This window comes from Phyllobates terribilis, unplaced genomic scaffold (assembly GCF_046119375.1).
Source record: "Phyllobates terribilis strain yellow unplaced genomic scaffold, ASM4611937v1 Scaffold_108__1_contigs__length_5656254, whole genome shotgun sequence".
Taxonomy (NCBI): domain Eukaryota; kingdom Metazoa; phylum Chordata; class Amphibia; order Anura; family Dendrobatidae; genus Phyllobates; species Phyllobates terribilis.
Window position 1 is genome coordinate 502,715 of NW_027362868.1, and position 14,050 is coordinate 516,764.

A 14,050-nucleotide genomic window follows, 5' to 3' on the forward strand; every position below is an offset into this window, starting at 1 on the left:
AACTGTGCATTGCATTGCCATGTAATGTAATGTAATGCAATGCTATCTATCTAGCTCTCCCTCTATACTTCCTTTTGGATAAACAGACATATTAGGCAAGCATTTTGGAGCTTTCACCTAAATAACTACAGGTGGTGAGATAAGCTGCACAATATAATTGACCTTTCAGTATATTGTTGCACACACACCATCTATTTAGCAAATGCCCTTGTTATCAACAGCAGCCTTTTAAACTCACCTGAGCTAACAGGTATGTGAGCTGGTTACTCTGCTGCGCTTAAAATTTCTTTTTTGGTTTGCTACAATGCCTTTTCTGAAACGTTGTCTCCCTCTGCTGGAACACTGACTTCTTTCATTTAATGCCTGCAGACTATAAAAGAGAAACCAACCCAAAAAGTTTGGTTGATTAGTCTGTGGCATTCTTTTAAACTGTTGCTTATGGCGGTCTCTGTGAGCTTCTCAGTGACATTCAGCCATCCAGGTATCCCGCCTGCAGTAGACGGAATGTGGCAATGGAACGCTGGCTGCGCGTGTCATAATAGGCTCTGAGCATTTATATACCTGCGCACAGCAGCAGCCACCTTCAGTCTGCTGCTGGACAGCCAGCAGCAGCAGCAGCAGGAGAGGTAATTAATCAGCAACCCTCCTGCTAAGGGTAGACAGCTGCTCGTTCCACCCCCCCCCCGCCTTAATTGGTTCTCCTCCCTTCCAACGGTGTTGAGGCGGGTGGGAACAGCCGGGGGTTGAGGGTACTGTGCTAAAAGAGGTGGAGTTATGCAGATCTAAAACGCGTGGATTGCAGCAGCAGCAAGCCGAAAAGTGCAGGCATGTGAGGGATCTAGAGGTTGACAGCATGTCTTCTTAACGGGAGTCCAGGTGGCCATCTCCACAAATGGACTTTTCAGAATCCTTGGGTGGCACCGTAGTCGGAAACCAATTCTGGTTATCGCTTCTCGGCCTTTTGGCTAAGATCAAGTGTAGTATCTGTTCTTATCAGTTTAATATCTGATACGTCCCCTATCTGGGGACCATATATTAAATGGATTTTTAGAACAGGGAGATGGAAAAAGAGCTTGCTCTGTCCACTCCACGCATTGACCTGGTATTGCAGTATCTCCAGGACCGGTGCACCCCTTCTTTAATGCAGTTTCTAAAATCAGAAAGAATTGAATTCAATGCTTTTTGTTCATTTTGCTTGTTTGTCGGATTTTGGGATGGACTCTTTGGCTTTGCTTTTCTTCTCCTCATTGGATTTTTCATGTTAAAAGTTGCAGAAGCCAGATGACAAGCTCATTTTGGTTCAACTTCAGCAACTGTGCATTGCATTGCCATGTAATGTAATGTAATGCAATGCTATCTATCTAGCTCTCCCTCTATACTTCCTTTTGGATAAACAGACATATTAGGCAAGCATTTTGGAGCTTTCACCTAAATAACTACAGGTGGTGAGATAAGCTGCACAATATAATTGACCTTTCAGTATATTGTTGCACACACACCATCTATTTAGCAAATGCCCTTGTTATCAACAGCAGCCTTTTAAACTCACCTGAGCTAACAGGTATGTGAGCTGGTTACTCTGCTGCGCTTAAAATTTCTTTTTTGGTTTGCTACAATGCCTTTTCTGAAACGTTGTCTCCCTCTGCTGGAACACTGACTTCTTTCATTTAATGCCTGCAGACTATAAAAGAGAAACCAACCCAAAAAGTTTGGTTGATTAGTCTGTGGCATTCTTTTAAACTGTTGCTTATGGCGGTCTCTGTGAGCTTCTCAGTGACATTCAGCCATCCAGGTATCCCGCCTGCAGTAGACGGAATGTGGCAATGGAACGCTGGCTGCGCGTGTCATAATAGGCTCTGAGCCTTTATATACCTGCGCACAGCAGCAGCCACCTTCAGTCTGCTGCTGGACAGCCAGCAGCAGCAGCAGCAGGAGAGGTAATTAATCAGCAACCCTCCTGCTAAGGGTAGACAGCTGCTCGTTCCACCCCCCCCCCCCCCGCCTTAATTGGTTCTCCTCCCTTCCAACGGTGTTGAGGCGGGTGGGAACAGCCGGGGGTTGAGGGTACTGTGCTAAAAGAGGTGGAGTTATGCAGATCTAAAACGCGTGGATTGCAGCAGCAGCAAGCCGAAAAGTGCAGGCATGTGAGGGATCTAGAGGTTGACAGCATGTCTTCTTAACGGGAGTCCAGGTGGCCATCTCCACAAATGGACTTTTCAGAATCCTTGGGTGGCACCGTAGTCGGAAACCAATTCTGGTTATCGCTTCTCGGCCTTTTGGCTAAGATCGTATGACTGTACCTTGATTGGTGCGAGTCTCCTGGAGGAATCCGGACCCTTTTGTGGAGGATTTTCTGCTTTTTCCTGTGGTATTCCATACCGACAGAATCCAAGATGTCTTTTGTGAAGAACACCATCCGTTTGTCCGTGGATCCATCTGACCAGAACAAGAACAACGTGGTTTTCATTGTCCAAGACATCGTTGAAGGCAAAGCTGGAGCAAGACGTTCTGAGATCTTCAGTGTCAACGAATTTTCACGTCAAGGTAATTATGACGTTACCTTTATGGACCAGGATGTTTGCCTTAATGTCTTTGAATGGCTCCGTGGTCACTCTAGTGACCCCTGCTTGGAAGGAGTTAGATGGGAACCTTTGTTTGGTCTGCAAGAAAAGGAGGTGACTGTGACTGTCTATAACCCTTTTACAGACCCTGAGCTGCTGGAGTGCTTCCTCTCTCGCTACTTTGAATATGTGCGGAAGGGAGTGAAGCAAGTCAATTGTCTAGGAATCTTTAACTGTCAGTATAAATTCCGTGTGAAATTGAAAAGGGATCCTGACAGTGTGGGGGGCTTTAGACACCCTCCATCAAATTTTTCCGTTGCAGGCCATAGAGGTTTCCTCTTTTACCCAGGCCAGCCCATGTTTTGCCGTAGATGCTTTTCTTTCGGACATACCATGGTAACATGCCTTAAAGGGCAGTGTTGCCGAAATTGCAGAAAGGAGGGGCATATGGCCAACCAGTGTCCAGAGGCCAAGTCCTGTGATGTCTGTGGGAGTAGTGATCACATGTATAAGGACTGTCCTATGAGTGCACCTAGACGTTCTGATAAAGAACAGAAGGAGGAGGAGCTGGAGAGGAGGCAGATGGCAAGCGCACTGAAAGTGCTGGAAAGATTGGAGAGGGAGGAGAGAGAGGAAAGGAGGCGGGAAACTGGTAGAGCCTCTCCCTCTACGGCGCCAGAGGAGGTGTCCCTGAGACCATGTTCTTCTTCTGCTGAAGAAATGAGGAAGAAGCGGAGGGAAGAAAAGGAGTTCTGGAGGGAAGTGGCAAAGGTGGAGAAAAAGGCAGTGTCTGCGAGAATATCTAGGAAAGTGGTGGAAGCAGAGCTGCCTGAGATGATGACTTTTGGAGAGGCAATGGACGCAACAGGATGTGAAGTGCAAATCTCGGAACCCGACAGTCCTGAACACCCTTCGGGTCCTGAAAACATTGAAGATTTTTCTTCGGAGGATGATAGGGGTGCAAAGAAGAGTCGTAGGGAGGATGGTGGGGGCAGTGATGATGCAGATTTTAGTGAGCCTCAGAGGAAGATCAGAACTGCCAGAATGAGGAGTGTGGCTGGTGAAGCCAGCGGGTCGGAAACCAGCTGTTCTGTTCTGATGGCGGAGGAGGATAGTGGTGGTGCTGGATAGTGTCACCATATAATATTGTAAATGTTTTTTCTTTTTGTCCTCTTGTGAGCTTTGGTTTAGGCCAAAGGCTATTTCTTTGTGTAATTGGTGAAGGAGTAGAAGTATTATGGGATTTACCATAGTGTCCCAAAACGTAAGAGTGTTTAAAAGTAAAGTAAGAAGAGCTGCTATTTTTGAGTTTTTAGCTATGCAAAATGCATCTATTTTTTGTTTACAAGAATGTGGGGTAGTGGATTGTGTGAAAGGGGATGAATGGTCTTATGGAGCGTCTGTGTGGTCGGGGAGTGCATGTAATAAGAATGATGGTGTGGGTATTTTGGTTAAAGGAAGGGAGGTTGTTTTGAGTGATTATTTGGTTATTGAGGTGGGGAGATGTATCCTTGCTAATTTTGTATACAAGAATGTAAAGTTTTGTGTTATTAATGTTTATGCGCCAGTTGGAAAAAATGAGCGCAAAAATTTATTTGAAAAAATTAAGCTTTTTGTTCCAGGAAGAATACCTGTGGTAATTGTGGGTGATATGAACTGTGATGTGGGGAGAGTGAATGTGGATGTGTCTGGGAAAGCATTATTGGAGTTAGTGAATGATTTTGGGTTGTGTGATATGCAGCGGGTGTGTAACATGAATCCTTTGTTGAACACTTTCTTTTCTGAGAGTGGTAGGGTACAATCCAGATTGGATTATTGTTTTATTTCTAAAAATATGGTTTCTGTTAATTATAGGCAGGAAAACGTTCTTTTTTCAGATCATGTGTGTATGTTGTGTGAGTTGGATATAAAAGTTGATGGAGTGTTTGGGAGAGGATTGTGGAAGTTAAATGTTAAACTGTTAGAGAATGAAGATGTGAGAAAGGAGTATGAAAGGCGGTATGAAGAATGGTGTAAGCATAAAAATGAGTTCGGGAATGTTTGTGAGTGGTGGGACTGGGTGAAGAAACAAACAAAAATGTTCTTTAAAAATTTAGGATACAAGTATGCAGCAATTAAAAGAGAGAGTTTTGTTAAACTGAACGCGCGGTTGAGCGTTTTGTATAAGTTAAGGGAAGGAGGAGTTGAGGTGGAGGAGGAGATTTTAGAGGTAAAAAAGGAGATTAGTGAGTTTTTGTTGGAGAGAGGGAGAAGCATAGTGTTTAGGGCAAAGATTGATAAGATGGAGCAGGATGAGAAATGTTCTCGGTTTTTCTTTAAAAAAGTTTTTGGAAAGAAACAGAGTATGAGCGTGGTGTATGGAGCAGATGGAAGTGAGGTGAGTGGAGAGGATATGTGTGAAGAGGTGGCTAAGTTTTATGAGGATCTGTATGCAGTGAAACAGAGGGATGAATGTTTGGAGAATGATGTTTTGAGTGTGTTAGAGAGTAAGTTGAGTGAAGCAGAAAGAGAGAGAGTGATGGGTGAGGTGACTGGTGATGAGGTATGGAAGGTTATGTGTAGTATGGCTTTGAATAAGACGCCGGGGGAGGATGGCCTCCCAGTAGAATTTTATCGTGTGATGTGGGGTGTGATTGGTAAGGACTTTGTGGATGTATGTAAGTATATGTGGGGAAACATGGAGGTGACTGAGAGTATGCGTGCAGGTTTGGTTGTGTTAATTCCTAAGAAAGGGGATTTGAAAAGTCTGAGGAATTGGAGGCCAATAACGTTACTTAATTGTGATTATAAAATCTATGCAAAACTTATGGCTAATAGGATGCGTGATGTTATAGAGAGTGTGATTGGGGATGAGCAGTGTTGTGCGATACCTGGGAGGCGGATTCATGAGTGTGTGTGTATGTTAAGAGATTGTCTATGGGATTGCATGGGTCGTAAGAAGAGTGTATTTTTGTTAAGTTTGGATTTTGAAAAGGCTTATGATAGGTTGTCGCATGGTTTTTTGTTCAGAGTGTTGTTAAAAATGGGTTTTCCGGCTGATTTTGTTGGGCGAGTGAGAAGTTTGTATGCGGGTGTTTATAGCTGTGTTTTAATGAATGGGTATGTGGGTAGGAAAGTGAATGTGTTTTCGGGTGTGCGACAGGGGTGTCCTTTGTCCCCTGTAGCATTTATTTGTGCAATTGAGCCATTGTTGTGTATGCTGAGGAAAGATAAGGTAATTCGTGGTGTGCAAGTGCCGGGAGGTGGAGGAAAAGAATGGAAGGTGAGTGGTTATATGGATGACGTGTGTGTATTATGTGATTCTGAATGTTCGGTGAGGCGGGTGAAGTTGTTAGTGTCTATTTTTTGTGGTGCATCTGCGTTTAAAGTGAATTGGGAAAAGAGTGAGTGTAAGGGTTTTGGAGGCGGAAGTTTAAGTAGGGATGTAGGTGTGAATGTAGTGAATGGACCTATTAAAGTTTTGGGTGTGAAGTTTTCAGAGAGTTTGGATGGGAAAGAAAGTTGGGATGATGCGAAAGGAAAAGTTGAGCAGAAGTTGAATTTTTGGAAATTGAGGAGTTTATCCTTTTTTGGGAAGATTTTAATTGTTAAGAGTGTGGTGTTGCCAATATTTTTATATATTGCGGTAGTATTTCCACCAGGATATATGTGTATGAGAAGCTTGAATAGAATTTTATTTGTTTTTTTGTGGAACTCGAAAATGGAGAGAGCTAGGAGAGAAATTTTGGTTAAAAGAGTGGAAAAAGGTGGTTTGGGTTTTCCGAATTTGGACGTGTTTTTTGGTGTGAATATCGTTGTGTTTGTTTTGAAAGTGATTAGGGCGGATGGAAAGTTTTCATCTATGTGTAGGTATTTATTTGGAGCGTATTTGTTTCATTTAAAGTGGCAAGAAAGGGATTTGCGATGTCCGATTGCTTTTGAGGTGCCTGTATGGTATGTGTGGGTTTATAAGTTTTTGGTGAGGTATGAACTGTGTGATGCAGATGTGAGATTGCTGGAGAATAAGAAGGCTGTGTATAGGATGATTGAATGTAGAGAGGTAGAATGTGGAATAAATATGGTTAGGGGTGGTGATGTGCAGAAGGTTTGGAAGAAAGTGCGGATGAGTGGTATGACCAACAAACAGAGTGAAGTTGTGTGGCAGTCTTTACATGGAGTATTACCTGTGAGAGAGTTTCAGAGGAATAGAGGTTTGGTGAGGAGTGAAATGTGTCCAAGAAATGGCTGTGGTGGAAGGGAAAGTGTGTTGCATGTTTTTTGGAATTGCCAGTATGCTAGAGATGTGATTGGGAGAATGGGGCCTTTGTGTAAAGAATTGTGTGGTGTGAATTTGTTGTCTTTTGAGTTGTTTATGTTTGGTTTGGGAATATGTGATGGGACGAAGGAAAGAGTCTTGTGGTTGATGCTTGCATGTATAAAGGAAGTGTTATGGGATGTGAGGAATGTGTATGTGTTTAAAAGGAAGGAAATTGCTGTAAAGGATAGTGTGAAGGTGATTTTGGGGAAGATGTATGTGTGTTTCCTATGGGACAAAAAGAGGAGAGGGGAAGTGGATGCGGAGGGAATATGGAAAGTTAAAAAGTGGAGATATATTGTTAGTACCTCTTGATTTTTGTTATTGTTGTTTTGAAATATGAAATAAATATTTCCGATGATGATGGGGACAGCAAATTGCGTATTGGATTTGACGCAGCTGTTTTGATGGAATTTTCCTTTGTCTGGTTTCCATAGACTGTGGAATTTCCTCGTCTGAGGAGAAAAAAAAAAAAAAAAAATCTGTTCTTATCAGTTTAATATCTGATACGTCCCCTATCTGGGGACCATATATTAAATGGATTTTTAGAACAGGGAGATTGAAAAAGAGCTTGCTCTGTCCACTCCACGCATTGACCTGGTATTGCAGTATCTCCAGGACCGGTGCACCCCTTCTTTAATGCAGTTTCTAAAATCAGAAAGAATTGAATTCAATGTTTTTTGTTCATTTTGCTTGTTTGTCGGATTTTGGGATGGACTCTTTGGCTTTGCTTTTCTTCTCCTCATTGGATTTTTCATGTTCAAAGTTGCAGAAGCCAGATTACAAGCTCATTTTGGTTCAACTTCAGCAACTGTGCATTGCATTGCCATGTAATGTGATGCAATGCTATCTTTCTAGCTCTCCCTTTTTACTTCCTTTTGGATAAACAGACATATTAGGCAAGCATTTTGGAGCTTTCACCTAAATAACTACAGGTGGTGAGATAAGCTGCACAATATAATTGACCTTTCAGTATATTGTTGCACACACACCATCTATTTAGCAAATGCCCTTGTTATCAACAGCAGCCTTTTAAACTCACCTGAGCTAACAGGTATGTGCGCTGGTTACTCTGCTGCACTTAAAATTTCTTTTTTGGTTTGCTACAATGCCTTTTCTGAAACGTTGTCTCCCTCTGCTGGAACACTGACTTCTTTCATTTAATGCCTGCAGACTATAAAAGAGAACCCAACCCAAAAAGTTTGGTTGATTAGTCTGTGGCATTCTGTTAAACTGTTGCTTATGCCGGTCTCTGTGAGCTTCTCAGCGACATTCAGCCAGCCAGGTATCCTGCCTGCAGTAGATGGAATGTGGCAATGGAACGCTGGCTGCGCGTGTCATAATAGGCTCTGAGCCTTTATATACCTGTGCACAGCAGCAGCCACCTTCAGTCTGCTGCTGGACAGCCAGCAGCAGCAGCAGCAGGAGAGGTATGTAATCAGGAGCCCTCCTGCTAAGGGTAGACAGCTGCTCGTTCCACCCCACCCCCCGCCTTAATTGGTTCTCCTCCCTTCCAACGGTGTTGAGGCGGGTGGGAACAGCAGCGGGTGAAGGTGCTGTGTTTAAAGAGGTGGAGTTATGCAGATCTAAAACGCGTGGATTGCAGCAGCAGCAAGCCGAAAAGTGCAGGCATGTAAGGGATCTAGAGGTTGACAACATGTCTTCTTAACGGGAGTCCAGGAGCTCATCTCCACAAATGGACTTTTCAGGATCCTTGGGTGGCTCCGTAGTTTGAAACCAATTCTGGTTATCGCTTCTCGGCCTTTTGGCTAAGATCAAGTGCAGTGATCTACCGGTTGCTGCCTTGGTCTTGGCTGAGAGGTGCCTTGGGTACCCGGCTCCTTGGCCTCGGGGGATCGCTGCATGTAGCAGTGCGGCTTCACCCCCTTGCTGCTTTTGGGGAGCCGGATTAGTCCCTGGGCAACGAGGGGCGATCAGCCTGCCTGCTTTTTTTAAGTAGGCGAGGAGGATTTTTGCCACGTTTGGTGTGAAGATATGGACGGGAGAAGCCCAAATATGCTGACCTGTGAAGAGGTCCCAGTTTTTGCAAGACTGAAGAATGCAGTGCGGTTTATTTTTTTGGATCCAGAGAAGAAGAAGTCTGGCTTGTTTTTTTTGGTAGAGAAGATTTTGTTTGGACTATTGGAAGTTCAAATGGAACAAGTTTTGTCTATGTTGGAGTTCCCGAAGAGAGGGATATATGATGTTATTTTTTGTTCAGAAGATATCTTTTCTGACTTTTGGAAGAGAATGGATCTAGTGAAGGAAGATTCGATACTTGAAGGTGTTTTTTTTGTGTCGCATTTTCCTAGGAAGGAAAGGCTAATAGTAATAAGGATGTATAGTCCTTTCATATTGGAAGAAGAGATCATGACCTTTTTATCCCGGTACTGTGAGAAAGTGAGTTCTGCTGGCAAAATGTTTAACCGATATGGTTTTTGGACCACGAGGTGGAGGTTCCTGGTCAAGTTCAAGGAAAGTTCGGATGGTGTTGTGGTACTCCCACCAAGTAGATTCAAAATCGGGACAGTTAATGGAGATATGTTCTTTACAGGTATGCCGAAGTTTTGTAGGCGTTGTAAACAGTATGGCCATGAAAAGGATTCCTGTACATTACAGTGGTGTGCCAAGTGTGAAGAAGTGGGACATAAGGCAGAGAATTGTGAAAAAAGTAAGAAATGTAATCTATGTGGTGGCAGTGGTCATTTATATGATTGCTGTCCTGTCAATAAAAGGGAGGAGAAGTCAGTTGACAAGGAAGATGGAAATGAAGAAGAGTCTGAAGCTGCCCCCCATGATGAAACGGAAGAGAACATATCTCAAAAGAAGGAGGAACAAATAAGAGATATAAGAAAAGAAGGTGATCATATGGAAGAAGATACTGAGAGTGATATCACAGGCGTTGAGATTGAAAATACTACTTGGAAGAAGAAGTGGAGGTGGATAGGGAGTCAGAAGATCAGGAGGAAAGTGAGTCCTCCAGTCAGGATGAAAAGGAAGGTGCTGTAAGTAATATGGAAGAGGAGGAGGAGGGTGAAGAAACTAGTGAAGAAGAAAGAGAGGATGTCGCATGTGAAGCCAGAGAAGAAATTGAAGGAGTTTTGTCATCTGGGAAGGACTCTAGTGAAGCAAAGGATGTTTCAGAAAAAAATATGAGGGAGATGGAGGAGAGACAAGAAGTGTTGAAAATGCTAGAGAGTTGTGAAGGGGGGAGTCAGGCTAGTCTAAGGCGCAAAGTGTGGAATAACATTTATAGCGATATGCATCGTTTTTTTTCAACTTACAGAATACCTCAGTCGTTGGCTAAAGAGGTAGAAGAAGCTTGGGATGGTCGGATTCTGGATGGAAGGCTTTTGAATGCCTTGGCAGCATATGGCCTGAAGAGAGGAATGTTGCCTTAAATCGTAATGGTAAAGATTGTAATGTTGTGATGTAAAGAATATGGAATAACTGTATTGTGATAATATAAACGTATATATATAAAATAAGATTGGAAAAATGGATATATGACCCACAATGATGGATAACAACCTAATACCATTTGGAAATCATTGCAAAGCATGAAATGGTAAATATGGGACTTGTAATCTGAGTGGAAAAAAAAAAAAAAAAAAAAAAAAAAATCTGTTCTTATCAGTTTAATATCTGATACGTCCCCTATCTGGGGACCATATATTAAATGGATTTTTAGAACAGGGAGATGGAAAAAGAGCTTGCTCTGTCCACTCCACGCATTGACCTGGTATTGCAGTATCTCCAGGACCGGTGCACCCCTTCTTTAATGCAGTTTCTAAAATCAGAAAGAATTGAATTCAATGTTTTTTGTTCATTTTGCTTGTTTGTCGGATTTTGGGATGGACTCTTTGGCTTTGCTTTTCTTCTCCTCATTGGATTTTTCAGGTTCAAAGTTGCAGAAGCCAGATTACAAGATCATTTTGGTTCAACTTCAGCAACTGTGCATTGCATTGCCATGTAATGTGATGCAATGCTATCTTTCTAGCTCTCCCTTTTTACTTCCTTTTGGATAAACAGACATATTAGGCAAGCATTTTGGAGCTTTCACCTAAATAACTACAGGTGGTGAGATAAGCTGCACAATATAATTGACCTTTCAGTATATTGTTGCACACACACCATCTATTTAGCAAATGCCCTTGTTATCAACAGCAGCCTTTTAAACTCACCTGAGCTAACAGGTATGTGCGCTGGTTACTCTGCTGCGCTTAAAATTTCTTTTTTGGTTTGCTACAATGCCTTTTCTGAAACGTTGTCTCCCTCTGCTGGAACACTGACTTCTTTCATTTAATGCCTGCAGACTATAAAAGAGAACCCAACCCAAAAAGTTTGGTTGATTAGTCTGTGGCATTCTGTTAAACTGTTGCTTATGGCGGTCTCTGTGAGCTTCTCAGCGACATTCAGCCAGCCAGGTATCCTGCCTGCAGTAGATGGAATGTGGCAATGGAACGCTGGCTGCGCGTGTCATAATAGGCTCTGAGCCTTTATATACCTGTGCACAGCAGCAGCCACCTTCAGTCTGCTGCTGGACAGCCAGCAGCAGCAGCAGCAGGAGAGGTATGTAATCAGGAGTCCTCCTGCTAAGGGTAGACAGCTGCTCGTTTCACCCCACCCCCCGCCTTAATTGGTTCTCCTCCCTTCCAACGGTGTTGAGGCGGGTGGGAACAGCAGGGGGTGAAGGTGCTGTGTTTAAAGAGGTGGAGTTATGCAGATCTAAAACGCGTGGATTGCAGCAGCAGCAAGCCGAAAAGTGCAGGCATGTAAGGGATCTAGAGGTTGACAACATGTCTTCTTAACGGGAGTCCAGGAGCTCATCTCCACAAATGGACTTTTCAGGATCCTTGGGTGGCTCCGTAGTTTGAAACCAATTCTGGTTATCGCTTCTCGGCCTTTTGGCTAAGACCAAGTGTCTTGTCTGGGGTCCTTGAGTGTTTTCCCTTGGCCTTCCGGCATCGCCATCTTGATGGCTTAAGCCGGTTGCTGCTTTAGGGGGAGAACGAGGAGGAACGAGAGAGTGATCATAATGGGCGTGAAGATACGCTATGCTGGGACCGATGACAATCGGGTTCGCAATGCATTCCGCATTGAAGTTGATGCTGCTGTCAGAGAGCGTTTCAATCTGTCGTATATGGTGCACGAGGTGATCTTCAAAATCCTGGAAGTGACAAGAGAAAACATCGTCTGCCTGCAGGAATCCCGGAAAGAAGGACGGTATGTCTTGGTGCTGCAATCTATGGCGGCTTGCCGGAACCTGTATAAGAAGTTGAGGGAGCAGGAGAAGAATCCAACCTTGCATGGTTTGACTTTTACAGTCTTGTACTCCAAAGGTGATGTTCCCCTAGTCATATTTATGTATAATCCCTTTGTGCACGAACATGACATTGCGACTTTTCTTAAGAGGCATTGTGACTTTGTGAGCAACAGTCACAAAATCATGAACGAGGAGAACTTATGGACTGGCAAATACAGATATTTTGTCAGATTTGGGGAAAGTTCTTCGGAGCCTGGAGGTGTTCATTACCCTCCCCAAAGTTTCTCTATCGGGAGAGATAGGGGTATTCTCTTCTTTCCTGAGGCCCCAGTTTTTGCAGGAAATGTAAGAAGTACGGACACTTACAAGAGGTTTGTACTGCTGTGCCTGTTTGCTCCAAGTGCAACCAAAGTGGGCATGTTGCTAAGGACTGTACCAATCCAATTGTTTGCAATGCTTGTGGTATGGAGGGGCATGCCTTTAAGGATTGTACTCGTCGTGCGAACGAGGGCAAGGCAAGGGCATACTCTGAGGTGGTCTCGAACTCTCCGAGGCCTAAGAGTGTGGCACCTGAGGCCGCAGTTTCTTCCAGGGTGAAGGTAGTGGAACAGCGTGTGGAGACTGCTCCAGTGAGGGCGTCTGCTGACCTACTGGTGGAGCCCGGGAGAGTGGAAGAGGTTCTGGCAGCTGAGATGGACATTTCTTCCTATCAGGGGGGTTTCATTGACTCCTTTTGTGAAGAACGTGAGGGAGCCTTGGAAATCCCAGGGGACCCGGCTCTCAGTTGGAGCAGTGAAAGTATGGATGAAGAGGGAGCTGGAGGTCAAGGAGACTTCACTGAGACTGGGGTGAGGTCTTCTGAGGAACCGGACCGCGCTAAGAATAAAAGGGCCCGGTTGTCTGAACCATCAAGTAGCCAATGCGTGGCAAGTCCGGTGAGTGAGCGGGATTACCCAGTGGTTTCTCTTTCTCCTGCGTCAACGGCTTACCTGGAGGAGAATTTGGAGTCCACTATCTTTCAGCTAAGTGGGAGTTCGCCGGATGACAAAGGATAAGGAAGGCATGTTTTTTTGCTGAGACTGGTGTTTCTGGTTTTTGAGCCAAAGAATGGTCTCTAAACCAAATTGGGACATTGCGTCCCTTAATGTAAGACTTTTAAAGTCTAGAGTTAGAAGATCTGTGATTCTGGACTTCTTACATAACCATTCGTTTGATATTATGTGTCTACAGGAGTGTGGTATAGAAGAACCCCTGGAAGACGCTGATTGGCCATATGGCCAGCATATCTGGTCTGGCTCTAGTGGGAATAAAAATGATGGAGTTGGGATAGTATTAAATAATAGAAATTTTGTTTTTGAATATTATAAGGTAATAGAGGTGGGTCGTTGCATCTCTGCAGTTGTGTGTGGGAGGGGGTGGAAAGTTAAAATTATAAATATTTATGGTCCTACAAAAAAAGAAGACAGGTTAAGTTTATTAGATAAATTATGTTTAGAATTACCTGGTAGGATCCCTGTGATAGTAACAGGTGATTTTAACTGTGTAACTGAGGGGAAAGTTGATGCCTCAGGAAAAAAATTGGCAAACATTATTTCTGATTTTTTCTTTTTTGATGCTGCTGAGGTTTATTTGGGGAAGCCACCACCACCAACCTATAAAGTTGACAGGGGTGGGATAACATCTAGGATTGATAGGATGTTTTTTTCTAAAAATATAATATGTGATGGTTTTTCTCAATTTTCAGTTCCTTTTTCGGACCATGTGTGCCTGAAAGGTGAGTTTAGAGGGGATTTAAGGCGGGTGCATGGGAGAGGTGTGTGGAAATTGAATGTGAGTTTGCTTGAGGATGAGAGAATTGTGAATGATTTTAAGAAAAAATATAGTTGGTGTAAATCTCAAAAGAGTAAGTTTGAAAGTGTGTTGGTGTGG

At 43.5% G+C, this 14,050-nt stretch overlaps 3 non-coding genes across 3 annotated transcripts; all 3 read left to right on the top strand.

Annotated features, from left to right (window-relative positions):
* The first annotated feature begins 945 nt into the window (after positions 1–945).
* LOC141201108 (U2 spliceosomal RNA) lies at positions 946–1,136 on the top strand. Its single transcript, XR_012272680.1, has one exon. It is a non-coding gene; the product is annotated as a U2 spliceosomal RNA (small nuclear RNA).
* A 6,164-nt stretch (positions 1,137–7,300) lies between these two features.
* LOC141200945 (U2 spliceosomal RNA) lies at positions 7,301–7,489 on the top strand. The gene has a single exon (XR_012272619.1). It is a non-coding gene; the product is annotated as a U2 spliceosomal RNA (small nuclear RNA).
* Positions 7,490–10,441: 2,952 nt separating this feature from the next.
* LOC141200943 (U2 spliceosomal RNA) lies at positions 10,442–10,631 on the top strand. The gene has a single exon (XR_012272617.1). It is a non-coding gene; the product is annotated as a U2 spliceosomal RNA (small nuclear RNA).
* The last annotated feature ends 3,419 nt before the right edge of the window (positions 10,632–14,050 follow it).